Source organism: Herpailurus yagouaroundi, unplaced genomic scaffold (genome assembly GCF_014898765.1).
Source record: "Herpailurus yagouaroundi ecotype Mexico unplaced genomic scaffold, PumYag 185, whole genome shotgun sequence".
NCBI classification, from domain to species: Eukaryota; Metazoa; Chordata; class Mammalia; order Carnivora; family Felidae; genus Herpailurus; species Herpailurus yagouaroundi.
In genome coordinates this window covers 11685321-11703637 of record NW_024412416.1, presented here as the reverse complement: position 1 = coordinate 11703637, position 18317 = coordinate 11685321, and the positions used below count along the sequence as shown (strand labels likewise).

The 18317-nt window shown below is 51.8% G+C and overlaps 1 long non-coding RNA gene across 1 annotated transcript; it reads right to left on the bottom strand.

Moving 5' to 3' along the window:
- Positions 1 to 4581: 4581 nt before the first annotated feature.
- LOC121042442 (uncharacterized) lies at positions 4582 to 5334 on the bottom strand. Its single transcript, XR_005796197.1, has 2 exons — positions 4941 to 5334; positions 4582 to 4818 (listed from the first exon to the last, which is right to left on the bottom strand). It is a non-coding gene; the product is annotated as an uncharacterized LOC121042442 (long non-coding RNA).
- Between the last annotated feature and the right edge of the window lie 12983 nt (positions 5335 to 18317).

The following is an 18317-nucleotide window of genomic DNA, read 5'->3' as shown; positions in this document are numbered from 1 at the left end:
AAAGGGGCGCAGTAGCACCCGCCTCATCGGGGCGCTGCAAAGTGGGCGTGTCATCAGCACTAATGTGTTCATGTGTCTGGCACCACTCAAGTAGCTTCTGGTATCCTTTCTGCTCTACAAGCTAGGAACCCGAAGTATGGTAGTGGACGTGCCCAGGTCCAAAGCCCCGAGTGCTGTGCAAAGTGCTGCGTCGCTACCCGGTGCTGGGTCTCGGTCCCAGCCCAGGAGGCCACGTTCCAACCAGGGCCTGCTGCCTGGAGGTCCCGCTGCAGCCACACGGTTCCAGAGGCCCAGAGAGGGTGCGGGCCCCTAGGGCTCTCCTGAGGCCACTTTCTTTCCCCCTGGGCAGGGCGTTCGTGGCCACAGGTGCTCGTGCTTGGGACAGTGGGGTCCACAGGTGTAGCACCTGGGCAGAGGGGAGAAGGGAGGGTGGGGTGGGGACTGGAGGGTCTGTCTTGGAAAATCCAGCTCCTCCTCTGGGATGAGAGTGATTTCCTAAAAGCAGAATGAGTTCAGCCTTGGGGATGCAAAGTAGGTTGGAAGGAAGATGGACCCGGGTAGGGTGTCTTCTTCCTTAACGTCTCCCTCTCTCCATCCTTGCCATGGGCCTTTCAGGGCAGCCGACCTCAGGGTGAGACTGGCCCATCGTCCCAAGGGATCCCACAGCCCCCAGGGGTACTACTTTCTTTCTCGAGGGGCATGCCTATTCCTCAGATGTGGGGGTCTTGCCCAGAATCCAGCTACTCTGTTCCATATCTTTTCTGAGCATTTGGGAACTTGTGGATCATGTGTTCTAGTATTGGCTCTGGAACATGTGGGCACCATATAGACATCACCTAGCGCCAGTGTCTTCTCGACTCACCTAAAATAGGACTTGGAATGTTATGAGAAAACATTTCAGAACGACTTAAATAGAATTTTGATAAAAAGTGGATCTATTATAAAAGTGATTTTAAAAAAAAATTGGTGACATTTTGGAAGACAGGTAATTGAAAAGGAGGCAAAATAAGTTAGCCAGAGAATAGTAACCCTCGACATTTCGGTTGTGTTTTCCTCTGAATTTGCCCCTGTCTCCTCCCCTCCCCCACTTCTTCCCTTCTCTCTTTCCCTTCCCTTCCTTCCCTTCCTCTACCCTCCTCTTCATTCCTTTCTGGCTCCTCCTCTCCCCTCCCTCCCTCCTCACTCCCCTCTTCCCTTTCCCTTCCTTCCTTCCTTCCTTCCCTCCATCCATCATTTATCCACTCATCATTTGCAAACATTTATTGAATGCCCACTTATGCCAGGCTCTGTGTTAGTTGGGAGGTTCAAGAAGTTGAGTCTAGAGAAAGACCAGATCTAGGACTTCCGGGATGATGGAGAAGCAAAGATGTGACAGGCCCTGGGGGCTGGGGTGGGGACTCAGAAGCCCTGACAAGGGAGGGACCAGCTCTGCTTGGATGATGAGTGACCTCTGGACTTGTGTGGGGGTGACCTTCACATTCTTCTTTACAGCATTGCGGCATAGCACTGGATTTTTGCACTCAGTATTATGAGCATTTTTGGTGCTGCTATTATGAGCATTTCTGGCATCCGTAAATATTTAAGACAATTGTTTATTTAAAAAATGTTAATGTTTATTTTTGAGAGAGAGAGCATGTGCGCAAGAATGGGAGAGGGGCAGAGAGAGAGAGGGAGACATAGAATCTGAAGCAGCTCCAGGCTCCGAGCTGTCAGCACAGAGCCCGATGCAGGGCTTGAATTCACTTGACTGTGAGATCATGACCTGAGCTGAAGTTGGACGCTCAACCGACTGAGCCACCCAGGCGCCCCTAGACTCAATATGATGAGTGTTTCCGGTGCGTCCGTAAATAGTTAAGACAATTGTTTAAATGGGAGCCTTAGAATTGGATTTTGTAGGCTTGCCACCGAGTGACCCTGTCCCTAACCTCCATTGGCTGAGGAGGGGAGAGGCCCCAGCACCAGGTACAGGGAGCGAGGCCTCTGGGGTCTGCACTGGCCCCCAAGTGGAGCCCAGATAATGGCTAGTTTCCTTTCCTCCTCCTCTTTCCTCCCCTTTATGCCCCTTCCAACTATTTCAGCCTGGCCAAGAGGAGGCTGAAGCCTGTGTGAGCGTGAAACTTGGCCCACCGCTGTCCGTCCTTACCTCTGCATGACCAGGGGGCTTCGGCTCGCTGCCGGGCCCACAGTCACCACTGGGTTGTGTGTGGTCCTGACCCTCTTCTGTCCTTCCCCTGGTGGACGGCCACTCACTGGCCATCTGTGCCTCACTGACCGGAGCCCGTGGAGGGTCAGCTGCCGGCCACGTGGAGCCTGCCCAGGGAGGGCTCTGTGGCCAAAGTGAGCTGAAGCCCCCCAACCCCTCAGAGCTCCGCCAGCCTGTCCCCCTATAGGTATCACCCCATGAGGAGCGCCCGGTGGTTCTGATGTGCACGCTGGGTTCAGAACCACCAGTCTTCTTGGGCTCTGCCTGGCCCTGAAAACAGCTGTTGTGTGAGGTTGGGATTCCATCTTACCTGTTTTCCATCTAGTTGTCCCTCAGACACTGACTTGAGACAGTCACCTCTGTGGTAGTATATACTAAGTTCTATGTCAAAGTTTTCTGTTGAAAGCTTTTGCTTAGCTTAGCTCCATGGTGTTGGTAATTGTCCTGGTACTAGGTCCTAGGTCCCACCTGAAGTCTGTGCTAGAGGGTCCTGCACTGCGGAACAGGAGGACATGGGGGGATTTGTCACTTGGGGTCATGGAGTCCAGTGCCCTCGTGCTACATACACTTGAGGAGACTTGGGGTCCTAGAGTTTATGGGAATTCCAACTCTTGCCTCCACAGGAGGGCAAGCTCCTTCTGAGGCCCGGCTACCTGCACCCAGAGCCCTAAGCAAGACTCAGCAGGAGGCCCCTCCTCTTCTTCCAGTTCTTTCTTCTACACCTATGCCTCATTGTTTTCCCACCCTGTCCAGGCAAGGGTGCCAGGGTGTGTGTGTTGGGGGGGGGCCGGTCACAGTACACCTGACCCGTGTCCCGACTGGGAAGGGTGTGGCCACTGCACTCGGGGCAGAGAGTGGATATGGGCCCATCTATAAAGAACCTCAGATTCACAATGTTGGGCTACCAAAGGGAAGCACCATAAGGTGCTTCCTGAAAGCAGCTTGGTGACCCAAGGGACTCAGGAGTCTGAAAGCCTTGAACTTTGTCTTCAGGGGGACAGAGAAGGACTGGGGAGAGCGGTGGCCCCACCTCACTGGCTGTGGCCAACCATGGCTGTGGCTGCTGGGGCTTGGCGGTATATCTCTCAGTCTGGGGGCTGTGCCGGAATGTGCCTGCCCTGGGAGGAGGCAGTGCTGGAGCTGGGTGCTCTGTGTGGGGGTGCCAGAGTCCCCAGAGCGGGGAGATGGCAGCCGGGCCCTGGACTGCCAACAGCCAGGCCAGCGGGCCCCACAGGAGGCCCACTTGGGGACCACTGTGAGGTCCACCAAGGCCAAGGCCACACAGCCTTGAAGACGCGTGAGAACTCGCAGGCCTGTGGCCTGACTCTGCATTTCCAATAAGCTCCCCGGGGAGGCCGGAGATACTGGTCCAGGGAACCACATCCTGAAGAGCAAGGGTTTAGCTTGCTTTTTTCCTGTACCCTGCTTCATTGTCACTCCTCGACTTTCTGAGGTCACCTCTGACCTGCCCCCTCTTCCACAATGGTCCCCAGAGACAATGATGCCCTCTGTATTAGAATCTCACGGAGGTCCTAGCCAGACGGTCCCACATGCCGACTCCACAGACCATCCCTGATACCGAGGCCCGGCACCCTGCAGGAGGGCTGGGAGCAGGGACTTGAATGGGGTGATGGCTTCCTTCCCATGCCCACGAGGGCCACCTTGTTTGGAGGAACGGGGTTTCCAGGATGGAAACCATCCTGGATGGCTGGTGCCAGGGAGATGGCCCTGATGTCTGAGAAGCAGCCCAGTAGGAGGGTTGGTTGCTAAAGCACATGAACACGTGGCTTTTTTTCGTGAGCAGAAAAGACTTAAGAAACAAAACAAAGCCACTATACTACAGTTTCCTTTCCTTCTCAGCAAGCTACAAGTGAAAAAAAAAAAAAAAAAAAAAAAAAAGCTCCCATTCGGAAGCGAGAAGGTCTAAGCCCTTGAGAGCCCATTGGACACCAAAGGCTGGGTTGTCACAGAGAAGATCTCACCTTGGCGTGCCAGCCGGGTCCCAGCACCCTCCCAAGTGTGACACAGGCAGGTGTCAGGCAAAACGGGCCACGGCTGGGACCTGCAGTCATCGGGTATGGCAGGGACAGATCAGCGCTTTTGGGGGGGTGGGGAATCTGTCAGCGCCGGGGGTGGGGGGAGGCTGGGCTGGGGGCAGGGGGGGATTCAAACGTAAAAAGACGTTGCCAGACGCTCGCTCGCCTGGGTGGCCGAAGAGCTCACTTTTGGGAGAGAAAGATGGCGAATGGGGCAGTTTCCCCACTGTCCAGGGAAATGATGAGCATGGAGAGGAGGAATAGAGCAGAGTATTTGGAAACTAACCAGGCGGTGACACAAAGTGGCCCCAGGAAGAAATAGATGCAGAGGAAAGAGAAAGAGAAAGTGCCCGGAAAACTTTAGTCGCAGTAGATAAAAGGTTACAGGTTCGAACTTTGCAAGTGGAGGTAGAGGGTCAGGAGGCTCGTGCCAGAGGCTGGCAAACTTGTCTCTTTGGGAGATCTTCAACATTTTCAGCGTTTTGGTGGTGGGGGGGGGGGGGGGGTGGTGGTGGTGAGAATTTCAGATGTTTGCCCCTGGGGTACTGCAGATATATATGTTCAGGGCTTCCTTTGCGCCTGAGTGTCAGAGAAAAGGCAAATGGGCAGACAGTGGGGTCAGGAGGACAGCAGGGTGGTGGGCCCCCGGCCTGACCCCCAGAAGAAGTGAGCGACGAGGAGGGGAGGGCTGCCTGTTTCACCTGCCGGTGCTGCAGGCTGGGTGTGTGAGTGTGCCCAGTGGGCATTTTGGGGCAGCGCATGTCTCTGTCCAGTGAGACGCAGATGCCTTTCCTAGGGCAGGAAGATGGCCTGAAGCCTCTGTGCACTTGAGAAGACAGAGAATGTGTTATGGAAGTCTGCATTTGAGAAAAGCAGTGTGAGTCAAGGTTTCCTTGCCTCCCTCCCTCCCTCCCTCCCTCCCGTGTGTGCTCACCTGGAGTATTTGCCCGCCGGTGCTCCCCAAGCCCCACCTGCATCTCGCCAGGGTCCCCCGGGGTTCCAGACCTCTCCCCAGCATCAAGGTCGTCTGCATCATCTTTGATTCAATGTCTGCCCTCCTCCTCCCCTCCTCTTCCCTCCTTGCCTCCGACCAGCTGCTCGCTGTGGGTTCTCGGGTTCTCGGGTTCTCGTCACTTCCTCACCTCCCCTGCCATTGTTGGCCTTGGTGGCCCTCCTCCCCTCCAGGCCCTCCTTCCCACAGTCTGAGCTCCTGTGGAGTCTCCTAGCGGCGCTCTGAGAGACCCTGGGGCAGAGCCTGGGGGGCTGAAGCCCAAACACCACCCTTGGGGGGTGGTCTCAGGCACTCTCTGACCCAAGTGCTTCTGTGGTCAGTAAAGCTTCACTGCCTCCCTATTGCCAACAGATTAAAAGTCCAAACTCTTTAACTTAGCTTAGGAGTCTCTCCGAAGGCTGCTCCGTCTTCTACCGTGACCCCCCTTGCCCCTGCCCCCTGCCTGTCCCTGAACAGCCCTTTTGTCAGTGCCCGTGTGCAGCTGTGTCCTCAGCGGTTCCGCGCCATGTCACCTGCACCGCCCCGCCCCCCAGTCAAGGTCCAGTTCCAGCCCCACTTTTACGTGGTGCCGTGGCCTACCAACCCATGGCCCTGTCTCCCCAGGGCTTTATTCTCTGAGGTGTCCAGGCCCCGGTGAGATTTAAGATCTAAGGAGCTCAGGCAGGCACAATCCCACCGTCGTGGGCTTTCTTTGGAGGCCTGGGGGCCTGTGACCATGGGGTCGTCTTTGCCTCCTGATTTTTGCCTTCTGTACATCTGCGCTCCCCTCACCACATCACCCTGGGTGTCAGGTGCAATCAAAACTCTATCACATAAGAGACGTGGAGGCAGCGTTTGGGTTTTCTGGAGGACGTGGGCATGTTCCTGAGAGGCCTTGCCTTGTGCACCGCAAACACATGCACACACTTTTACAAGGGTGCCTTGGACGTTCCTGCCTGTAAGCGTTCTTTCTGTCCCCCATCCCTGCCACTGGAATGTTCCCTTGGCCCCAGGCCAGCGGCGTCCAGCCTCCTACTCTTGCCGATGACACTCTTTTTACTTGCCCTCTTGCCTCGCCCTGCTTACTCCTCCCATCCCATCACCCCCCCACAACCCCCAACCAAAAAATCCCAAATCCCCCTGCTTGTCCCGTGCAGTAGTGGGTTCACCCTGTTCCCTGTGCCCTCAGGCTCTGGGGCCCTCACCTTCTACCACAAGGACTGATCAAACCCTTTCCCACGTGCCCCTCCCCCCGCCCATATCATTACTTCTCTAGGAAGGTGTCACAGCTATTCCCGCCCTCCTCCCCCCTCTTCCCTCCCCAGGCACTTGTTGATGTATCTGTGACATCATCAGAGAACACTCACTGGCCCCGCCTTCCCCGTGAGGCTCCCTCCAGCTTCCAGGCGGACACAGACTGTTAATTCTCTCTGTGCTCAGTACGGGGTCTCCCACTGGGACCAGTGAGGCAGTGACCACTTTTGATAGCGACAATGACGGTAGTATGAGGACGTTGCCAGTAAATGAATTTGGGAGTGTTTTTAAAATGGAAAAGAGTCGAGCAGCACTGTCCTAGAAGAGCCTACTCTAAAAGCGCCGGAGGACGGAGGACGCAGGCGCCTGAAAAGTCTCGTACAAAAGGAGGAGACAAAAGAAGAGGAAAATGAAGGGAGATAAGGAGAAGGGCTCCCAGTGTTCCTGGAGGAGGAGGAAGTCCGTCACTGAAGCAAAGGCCGGGGGAAGGCCTGTAGCTGGCTGTTCAGAGTCTCTGGGCTTCACAGGAAATGCTGTGATTTCATTCATTTGCTTGGGGAAAAAATTAAAATAAAAACCCCCCACCAAAACACCAACAACAAAAAACCAAACGGCTGAGCCCTCCTCTGTGCTAGGCAGTGTTCTGGGAACTGTGAACACCCTCGTGGACATAACAGTCTTGGCTTTGGTGTCTGTGGAATTCGTACTAAGCGAAGTCAGACGTTAAGCGGATGAAAGTCCCCCGTTGTTGGGAGAGTTCTAAGGGGTGGGAGCGGTGGTGGGCCCTCAACTGGATGCGAAGGGGCAGGAAGGGATGGGGATGGGACAAGGGAGGCCTGGGAGTGAGCCTCAGGAGAAATGGCCAAGGGGTGGGATGTGTCCTGAGCCCATCGAAGAGGGGTACTTTCCTCTCAAACAGGCTGAGCCCTTTTCCCAGTGTTAGACACCCTCCCCCGGCAGGGCCACCTGCTTCCCAAGAGACCCTCCTGGCTCCTTGCAAAGAACACTGGGGGAAAAGATGGTGATGGGCTTTAGTGGTTTCAGTTTTCTAAGTTTTTGCATTTCTCTTATGGAGAAGAGGCCTCCTTCATGCACGCAACTCTGAGGTCACAGAGAACCTGCATCTGGGTCCAGCTTCATCCCAGAAAAGGGCACAGTGAGGGCTCGTGACAGCATGGGGAGCGGTCAGGTATGTTTCTGCCCCGTGGGGCGGGCACTCCGTGTCCTTCTCAGGGAGGTGGCCTGCCAGGAGTTCCTGGATTTCAAGGATGGCTCTTCCTGCGTATGAATGATTTGAGGCCTAGGGTGACGTTAACCTTCTTCCAGAGAAGACTTTCCCTGCTTTTCTGACAGACACTTGCTGGCAGTATGAGAGCCGGGGCCACCATCATGCAGGCTCGAGGCCTGGGGTTCCCTGAGTCAACCAGAGGGTACGGAGTGAAGCCACAGGCCCACGGAGGGCTGGCTCAGTTCTGGTTTTCCTTTGCTCTGGGGGTGTACGCCTTCGGGGTAGTGGTTGGCGAAGGGGAGGTGCTCAGTAGGGCCCCAGACTGTGGTGGGCACTGGGCGGTGACTTTTGCCCACGAGCCCATCGGAATCACAGCTTAGTTTCTAAGCAGATTCATCTGGATCCCAGTGCCCTCGAGGCAAGAGCAGATTTGAGAGCTGGGTTTTGCGTTCTGGGTTTTCTTCTCTGCGACTCTGCTCATCAATTCCTCACTAGCTTGTCATCTCTTTGATGCCTTTAAAAAGAGTCTTTCTCTTATAATATCCTATCTGTTTTTTAATTTAAAAAATAATAACTTTTTTGGGGGGGGGTATGTTTTCAGTGACCTGATGGGCCATTTCCAGAAACAGAAGTCTTAGTTACTTCTCTAGGCTCCTCTTTGCCGGCGGCGGCGGGAAGTTTCATCCAGCAGAGCTCTTTGTGGGGTGGGTGCGGGGTGGGGGGTGGGGTGGAGGTGGGAGGTGGGAGTTGGGCGGTGGGGAGTGGGGAAAGGCAGAGAAAGGCCGGCTGGGCTCTAGGGCAGGCAGACAAGGCAGGCGCATCCGGGCCTTTGGAGCAGGAAGAGCTCAGAGGCACAGCCTCCCGTCCGAAGCTCCCAGGAAGGCTTGGAGGGTCCGGCATCTGGGCCACCCGAAGGGAGCCTCCAGAACCGGCACCTTCGTCCACCAGCTGGCAACTCTGTGTTTCTCTAAGGGGTTTTGGGCATGAGGACCACCCACAAGGAGAGAGGAGGCAGGAGTGCTGGATAAGCCTGCAGACCTTGGGAGGATGGAGAAGAGAGATCAAATTGCATGCAGATACAAAGAGCCCGCATACTTCTAGGGGTCCCCTGCCGAGGCCGTTTGGTAGGATAGTCCACGTTTTTTCTGAACTTAGGCATTGGTGTAGAAAAAGAGGCCTAAGTGGAAATCAAATGACATTTACATTTCTTCACATTCGCCTCGATTCTTTTTTCATCCGTGTATGTATTTTACATAGATAAAAGTACATACATACGTATGTATATACAGCGCCTTCTGACAGTGGCCCGCTTCTGCCGTGCTCGTGGGTGCCTGTGCCAGTGACCCCCTATTTGGCCTGGAGCCCATCGCATTTAGATCTCTCTTTTTATAAACATCTAATAAGGAAGAAGACAGAGGCCATGGGGGATGCTGGATCCAGAGGGTCTGGCTGACAGCTGGGTGCTCAGGGGCTGGACATACCCAGGGAGCCCTGGGGACAGGAGCTGAGTGTAGGTTTTTTTTTTCCTTCTGTTTGGAGTGAAATGCCATGCGCGCTGCAACGGTAAGCCATCTCTGCAAACCCCTACCCTTCGTGCAAATTTCTAAAATCCTTTGCAGGCATGGTTTAATTACATTTGGAGGCTCCTGTCATCTCTTGGTCCTGCGGCATGCTGGGGGCATAAGTGGGTTTCCTGAGGACCACACTCTCATTTAACCCTTCTCTCCAGGACGTGTATGTAGCTTCCAAGTTCCCATCATTGTTAATGCGTTCAAGAACATCCTTTTTCAGGTGTATTGCAACGCCTCCTGTCATCACTTCTAAGGGTTGATTCCTGGAAGTGGGTCACGGAGGGCAAAGATTCTTGGTATATTTGATAGTTGTTTTTGCCTTTACCAGGAGTTGCTACCAGTCAGTACCTCAAGAAGCCACATACGATGATGTAAATCTTGCCCAAGTGGCCCCACCCCCTGCCCCTGTTAACGTGCCTTGTCCTGATTCCACACTTCCCAGCCCTAAGGTAGACTCCAGATGCATCCTGGAGACAGCCCAGGAGGGGAGAGGAGAGGTCCAGGGTGATGGAGGAGACTCTAGACCTCAGAGGATCGGAGAGGAGGGGGCAGATACCAGGGAGGTGTGTCGGCAGGACCTGCTGGTGTCCCCTGGGACAGAAGTCTTCCTCTTTTTTTCTAATGATCACCCTTGGCCTTGGAGTTTATCAGTTTTGGATACCCAGGAAAACCAGGCTTCTGAGCTTGCAGGGGCTGGGTGGAGGGAGGTCCTCCACTTTCCTGCTGTCCTCCCGTGGTCTCTAGGGAGAAACGTGCACCTTGGTGGTGAGCCAGCTGGCCTTTCTGGCATCCAGCTTGGGCAGCCTAGCTGGCAGGGGCTCTCTTCAACTACATAATTCCACACGTCTACTTTCGGTCAGTAAGGAACCCATCTTGATTCATTCATTCATTCATTCATTCATTCATTCCACAAATATTTACTGAGCACCTACCATGTGCCAAGTCCAATTTGGGGCACTGGGGACACACTGATCTACAAAACACACCAAAAACCCTACACCTGTGTAGGCTTCACAATCTCAGGAATGTTCTAGAATCCCTCTCCTCCCAGTCACCCCCCCCAGCCCAGAATCCCTCTCCTCCCAGTCACCCCCCGCACCCCCAGATTTGTTCCTGAACCAGCACGGTCCCCGCCCTAGGACTTGTATTTGTCAGCCCAGGTGCATGGAGTTTCTTTAACTTCCATCACTAACCTTTTGGGGCTGGGTAGTTCCCTCCGTGGGGCAGAGCAGAGCTCCATGCTGGCACCAGCAGGCTTTTGCCAAAGGAGGAATTCAAGCTGGGGGGTGGGCTGCGAGGGGGCCAGATGCAGCCCGTGGCACATTGCCTGGGACTCAGAGGTCAGCTAAGGGAGTGACGGCAGAAGCTCTAAGCTTGAATGTCAGGACCCCAGGTCGTGGCATTGCTGGGGTTTTGAGGTCTATCTTCAGAAGACTGTAGCAATTGAAAAAAGACTTGATCCAGTTACGGTATCTTCTGGATACTTTCATTTGCGTTTTCTTTCCATTACATGGATTAAGAAATGGGATGTATAACATATTTGCATGATTGCAATTTAGCACTTCTCAAAACATGTACGTGACCGAGCTCCCCTACGACGCGCAAGTCACCAGCAGGCTGCCACCATGAATACAGCGGTTAGTTGAGGGCCTTCCCCATTGCGAGCACATTTTGGGATATTTTACTTGGGAACTGGGGAGAGAGTATATATCAGGTTCTGCCGTGCAACATGTCAACAACGCACTTTGCGTGTGCTTAAAAACATAAACTCTAAAAGCATCCTGGAGGGTTCAGGAAGACATCTTAGCCACTGACAGCCAGGCCTCCGTCCCCAGCCCAGGTACTGCCTTAGGTTCCTACTGGTCATGATTGGTGCTGTGCTGACAGCAGTAGTTTTCTTCCTAAGACACAATTCTCCTCTAAAGGACAATTCTAAGGGTGGAGGGAAAGCACCGTCCCTCCTTCCAGAACACCTTGGGTTTTCTCTTTTAGACACAACATTTGCATGATGTCAGTATCCTCCAGGCCTGCAGAAAGAGCTCGGTAGGTGAGAACCCGTTGGGTCGCTGTATTTGATTGCTTTTCTGGAGCCCAGTAAAGGGTACCGTTGTTTCTAGGAGGCCACTTCTTCCATTTTGTATCCAGCTCCCTTTCTAAGAGTTGGGTTTACCTGGCAGGGGGGACTCTCGGGGTATGTTTGTTGAATTGAAAAGCAATCCTCAATTAGACACCTCCTTGGAACTGGCTGCCAACTCTGTCTTCAAATTCAAATGGAGATATACAAAGCTAAAGTTGACATCTCCAAAATGTTTTAGGGCAAGTTTATGAATGTGTAACCCTTCATTTAAATTGCCATCTAATTTTCTCTTTCCCTAAGTTATCAATACCCAGAATTGTAAGTAATTGAGTTTCATTAACCATTCTTGAGTCACTTGTTTGACTGATAAAGGAAAACTCAGGTCTTTGAGATTATGTTAGGGTAGGCCAAAGTGCTCTTAACAAATAGAGCCAAGATACAATAGAGCTCAAGGGCAAGAGACGTTTCTTTCTTTCTCACCTAATAGTCCAGGCACATGTCCTGGATGGTTGGAGATGGGGCAGAAAGTATACTGCTCTGTGCATTCCTATAGGACCCACACGGAGAGTGGCTCTGCCGTTTTCAACAAGTGGCTTCCAGGGTTGCTATTCTGGTCATCATCACTCCAGCTCATGGGATGTGGGAGCGTATAATGCTTTTCTGGGCTACCTGGAAGTCATCCACACCTTCTTTCCACACTGGAAAGAACACAGCCCCATGGCTGTGCCTATCGACCGTGACAGGGAAATGGTGAGAGCTGGTCAACCAGACACCTGACAGTCTTGGAAATGGAGAATGGATTTGGGAGGGAGTAGAGAGATTCGCCAATCTGGGATCTGGAAGAGATCGTCGCGATCTCCTTGTCTGATGGCCAACCCAGCACAAGCATGAATCTCCCCGCTCACAGAGCTGTGCCGCCGTCATGTATCTAAGCTGACTTTCTGATCTAGGACGTTGAGGAACGCTAGACATCGAGTCTACAGGAAGAAAACAGGAAGGGTCTCTCTCAGACACAGGCTTTTGTCACTTGACAAAAATATGACACGGAGGAGGGAGAAGCGACTTGCACGGGAAGCCCATCTTTTGTGGCCCTGGGGGACTGGGATGGTGCCATATAGTCTTTCCCTTTGGTGTGACCGCCCTCTCTTCCCCTCAAATTCCTTCTCCCCTCATGCCGCCCCCTGTCACAGCACCCCAGTCATCCCGCCCAGCTCCCACCCCCTAGACGCCTAGCTTGGCCTCTTGCAGGCACTCATACATGGCTTGGACTGCTGTCTTCCCTGTGACATTGTAAGCTCCGTGAGCATTTGGAATCTGTCTTGTTTCCTTGTTTCCTTGGGCTTGAGTGCAGTGTAGTGAGTATTCTGTAAACACTTGTAGACAGTGGCGTTTATAAGAACTTGGGGGACGCTGCAGTGACTTGAGTCGGATGGAGATGAAAGTGACTCTTGGATGTCAGGGATGGACCACACCCCTCCTGCGGCCCAGACCCTGGTGGCTTGGAGCAGAAGAGGAGAGAACAACAAAAGGAAAGGCTTCTGACCTGGCTCAGCAGCAGTGAACCCAGCTCTGGCAGGGTCAGATCCTAGTGGGCAGCGCCCTGAGGCTCGGGGCCGTCCGGACCATGCCAGGGTGCTGGCGGTCTGAGGGATGCCGCTGGAGACTTGACTACCATGTTCCTGGAAACACTAGGCTCAATGGTTAGGACAATAGCTTCCCAGAGCTGGGGATGCGAGGCAAGGCAAGGATACTGAGAACGGACCGCAGCCCAAAGCAGGGCTTTGTGTGGGAGGGCTTTGGGGCACTTCACCCACCTTCCCTGCTTCAGTCCCCCAGGGATCTTTCCGAAGATGCTTGTAGGGGGTACAGGGAGAGGGAATCACTAATCTCTTGTATCCCTCATGAAAAGATATCAGGTGAGCTCAATCTTGCCCTCTCCCAGCTGGAGTTTAAAGGAGTCCCAGCTGCTCCTAAACTCTGGTCATTTAGGGACGGGTGAATGGAGCCTGGGAGCCCAGGATTCCCCGAGGGATATCCCGTGGGGTAAATAGTCTTTGTCTTTCCCCAGCAGGGAGGAGGAGGGGTGCCTGGCATCGAGAATGGGAAAAGCCTAGAAAATACAGGTGCCTATGCTTCTGCCGTGCAGATTGAGCCCTGACCTGGATATGAGACATACCTCGAAGCAGTTTTCCTCCGAGATTCCCTCTCCACTCCTACCCCTGGCATCTTTCCTACAGGCACCAGCCCGTCACCCCCCCCCCCAGGGCCCCCCTTAACCTAAAAGTGCCAGGTGCTTACTATGACCTAGCACGGAGAAACAGAGAAGGAGGGGAGGCCCGTCACCAAAGCCTTCCAATTCGGATGGTTCCTCTCCAACACCTGATGGGAGGCTGTCAGGGTGCCCGGGGGCCTTAAACTGCCAGCTGCCAGCCAACAGTGAGTCATGAAATGGTTTAGTGGGTCTTGAAGAACATCAAAACCGTAAGAGAAAATATAAGTGTGTACTACACGTACTGGGGTAAGTACTGTTTTGTGAAACTTATGCTTCCTCTTGGAGTGCACCCGTGGGTGTGATGGGTACCCACATCATAGGTGCTTCTTACTGTGGTCCGGGGTCACTCCTGGAGTGAATCTCCGCTGACCCCGACTAATCCTGGAGTCGTGCAGCGTGAGCCCAGAATGGCGTGTGGGGAAGGTCCCAGAGGAAGGGGGGAGACTTTCCATCTGCTTCCTGGGCTAGCTGTGGAATGCCCCCCCGGTGCCCCCTCACCCCTCGAACATCTAAGGTCGCTGGACCCAGGCTTTCTGGGCCCGAGGGACCGCCCTGAGCCTCAGGCCCCATCACTTCTTGGAGCAAGTCTTGCCACGTATACTTGGGCATTTGACTGAAAGGGATTCGGCAGTTAGCTGTGAAAGTATAAGCGACATGTCCGGGCTTTTCTTCATCTCTAGAATCCTGTGCATTTCTGAGATGCCCAGACTGGAAGAAGAGGGGTTTGCCTGCTGCTGCTTGGAAGAAAGAGGAGGAGGGGGTTGGCCTGCCCGCCTCCTGCCCCTGCCCCCACCGCCCCAAGCCTCCTTCCTTTCTCCCTCCACAGGCAGGGGCAGATTGGAACAGGGCAGCCTTTGGGGAGCTGGAACCCTCCTCCGGGTAGGTGAGGCCCCCAGGGGCCCAGAAATATCCTACTGGGGCTGGGAACAGCGTTGGGGGGTGGGAGGAGTCATCCAGGACCAGAGTTCATGGTTTCTGTCCGAGAGAGACAGCTGTGGCTAGCCGCAGATACAGGAGTAAAAAAGCAAAAAGGCGAAGTGACCAGAGACGGGTCCTCAAGCGAGGGGGATTCTAGGGGTTTCTCTAAGAGTCCAGACTGAGAGGCATGGATCTCCGCCCCCTCGCCCATGTGAGGGAGAGGCAGATGAAGCAAAAGAGAAGAAAAACAACTCCTGAGGAAGAGTCACTTCAAGGGAAGGCTGCCCTCCCTTAGGGGTGGGGACAGTTCCCCCCGGGGGCCCGTGGCTGCCTAGGCTGCATGCACTCAGGTAGATGAGCCCATGACGACTAAACCTCAAACTCCTTCTAGCCGCTTCTCGCTGTGGGTGCTTTCTCTGGGTTTAATCTGGGGATTCAGAGGAATGGCAGGGAGAAGGGAGTATCAGTCAGCTGGCAAGGCCAAAGAAACTTCCAAGGCTTTCCACGGACTGGTTTAGCACTTGAAGACTCTTTCCTGTTCTGACTTGAGCTTCTCAATCTTTCCTATTGTTTTTCTCATTAAAAAAAAACCAACCCTGTTCCCACTTCCCACTGATGGTTCAGACCATGCAATTCCTGCCTGTGGCCATGGCCACTCCCTCCAGTCATCTGAATGTCTGTTGCGGCCTTTCCATCCGGCCTGGGGCCAGGGGCCCTCTCCCCCTTCCCAGCCCATCACAGTGGATCCTGTACAATTACACTGGGCTCCTGTTCTATTGCCCCCTCTTGTTCTGGCCTGCATTTAAATCTTGTTGTTTAAAGCTCCTGACTATGAAATAATACCTACTTTCTGCAGAAAATACAAAAAACGCAGAAACGTATAAAGAGGAAAAAGTCATCCACAGCCCCTTCCTCTGACATAGCCACCCCGTACATCAGGGTGGGATTGTTGCCCGTCTTTCTTCTATGTGTCCATCTATTATATGTGATGGTTCTTTGAAACTCATGTCATGCTGTCAATGTAGTTTCTCACTTTAGCCAGTTAAGATTATGAAACAAATATTTTCCCATCAAGGTTCTTTCCAAACCTGATGGTTCACAACCACACAATATCCTATTCAATGAGGAAACACTGTTAATTCCATCGTTGGTAGTTTCCAAAAAGGTTGTGCTCATTGACAGTCCCATTAGCACAGTAGGACGGTGCCCACATCACTTCCTGTGTCACTATAGTGTCTTGAGAAGCAGGCACCCAGATGCATTTGGATGGGGGTGATGCCAGTGTGAAGGGGAAGGTGGGGAGGGGGGCAGGGCCAGCAGAAGAGCCTTCAGACGGAAATTTGGGAAGGCGAGAGAGGAAAGGGTAGTGTAGAAGTGGCTCAGACTGTGGCATGATTCTAAGAAAGTTTTGAGCAGAGGTAGGGAACCCCCAAACCAAAGTTTCTTGCAAGAATGGGCTGGTCTGAGGACCCTTGTCACTCTCAAGCTGTGGTTGGGACCCTTAGGGATCACCAGGGGGCAGGCAGCTAGAGCTGTCAGTCAATTCTGCTTCCCAGGCTTCCCAGGCAGGCTCCCTGGGAGGGGACCTGAACAGCCCCACCCCCCGCCACCCCTCTTCACCTCATCAACTGTGAATATAATTAAAATACACAGTTATTAACTGCAAAAAAGATCTCATTTTGCTGATGTGCCTTTTTCTGATTAACCTTGAGATCAAACATTTATCATGAATTTAGTTACATACTTGTATTTCTTCTAAAAATTGTATGCTTGGGATTCTCTGTCTGCCCAGGATTGTCTTCCTTATTGATGTATAAAAGTATTTGCTGTATTAAACCTTTTAGCTCTTTGTTCATTTCCTTCAAATATTTTTAGCTGATTTATCATTTCCTTTTATGTTTTGTGCAGGTTGTTTTTGATATGTTTTTAGATAACTCCTTCTGTTCTGATCATCACTTTCATTTACTTCATGATCAAAAAGCTTTTGCTAGGGGCACCTGGGTGGCTCAGTCTGCTAAGCATCCCACTTCAGCTCAGGTCATGATCTCATGGTTCACGAGTTTGAGCCCCGCATCCATCTCTGTGCTGGCAGCTCGGAGCCTAGAGCCTGCTTCACATTCTGTGTCTCCCTCTCTCTCTGCCCCTTCCATGCTTGTGCTCTGTCTCTCTCTCTCTCTCTCTCAAAAATAAATAAAACATTAAAAAAATTTTTTTAAAAAGCCTTTCCTCACCTAGGCTTTAGTTAAATATACACCAATATTTCCTTTTAGATATTTTTGGATTCATTTTTTTTTTTTACATTTAATACACTCAAATGTTTTTGAGTGTATGTTATGAGATAGGAATCAAATTTGATTCCTTCCCCTTCCCAAATGGCCAGATTTTCCAATTTCCCTTTTAGATAATTCAAACATTAACCATTGCTTTCTGGTATTTCATTTCTCAGATTTAAGTTAAAAAAAAAACCATATAATAGGTTTCAGGACTGTGTGGTTCCACTTCTTCAATTGATTTGAGTCTTGCAATCAGTAACACACTATTTTAATGACTGTATCAATAATAATATAGCTGGATATCTCTTAGGGAAAGTACTTCCTTGATATTCTTTAAACAACTCTTAACTATTCTCCTCTCATCATTTTTTCCCCTTCCAGATCAGCTTTTGAATCTTTCATCAAGGTAAAAAAAAAAAAAAATCCCACTGGAATTCAGTTAGGCTTGCATTTCACCTAACAATTACTTTGGTGAGGATTAACAGCATTAATATATTGAATGTTTCAATCCAAGGTTATGTCTTTCCATTAACTTTTCTCTTTTATCAATCTCTGTAAAAGGTTTGTGTTTTTAATATAGGTCTTTGACATTTGTCATTAGTGTGGTTTCTGAGTTTTTTCAATCCTCCCAATATACTCCTATATTTTCTGTTTGTTGTTGGAATAGAGGAAAGAAATCAATTTGGGAGATTTTGGTATATTTGGGTAGATTTAGGTATATATTTCTTAATGTCTTATTAATACGAAGAATGTTCCAATTGATGCTCTTATAATATCTTGATGAATAATCATATTATATAGTCTACAGGACTATAGAAAGGAGTTTCCGCCTTTCTAACAGGTGTGTGGCTATTGTAGAGTGTGAAGGCAAGTTGGGGTGTTGTCCTCTTGCCTTGATGTTTGAATTTCCAAGTTCTGGGGTTGAATTTAGTTTGGAATTTCAAGTAACTGTATAAAGGATGGCGTGATTTGGGGTTGGGCGTTGTCAAAATGCCGAGTGGGTTTAAAAAACTTGAACAGTGCTGTTCTGGAGTGCCAGATGGACAGGATGGGCTCTATTTCAGGAGAGTCCCCTTACTGTGCCCAACTGATATCCCTGCTGAATGCTAGGAGTATGCTTACTCCAGGATGCTGGCTAGGTGCTTGGAGAGGCAGTGGGATTGAGATCTTCTAGGAAAGCTGAGAATCCTAACAAGGCCACGGGTTGGAAGAATGCGGGGTTGCGAACGCACACACGAGCCAACAGGACCAAGGTTTCCCCTCAAACGAGCCAACCAGCAAAAACCAACCCCAAACAAGCCCTTTAGATGCTTTTCAAAGTTCTAATCCTTGTGCCTTTCCATCAGCTGTTCCAGAGGATGTTTCCCCACCGTTGGTTCATGAACTCTGAGAGGCGCATGGAGGAATTAAAGAAGATAAATATCCAATTTTCAAACCCTATAAGTTAAGTGTTTTTGAACAATTCCCCTTTAAGGCCAAGTGTGGGTGCTATGT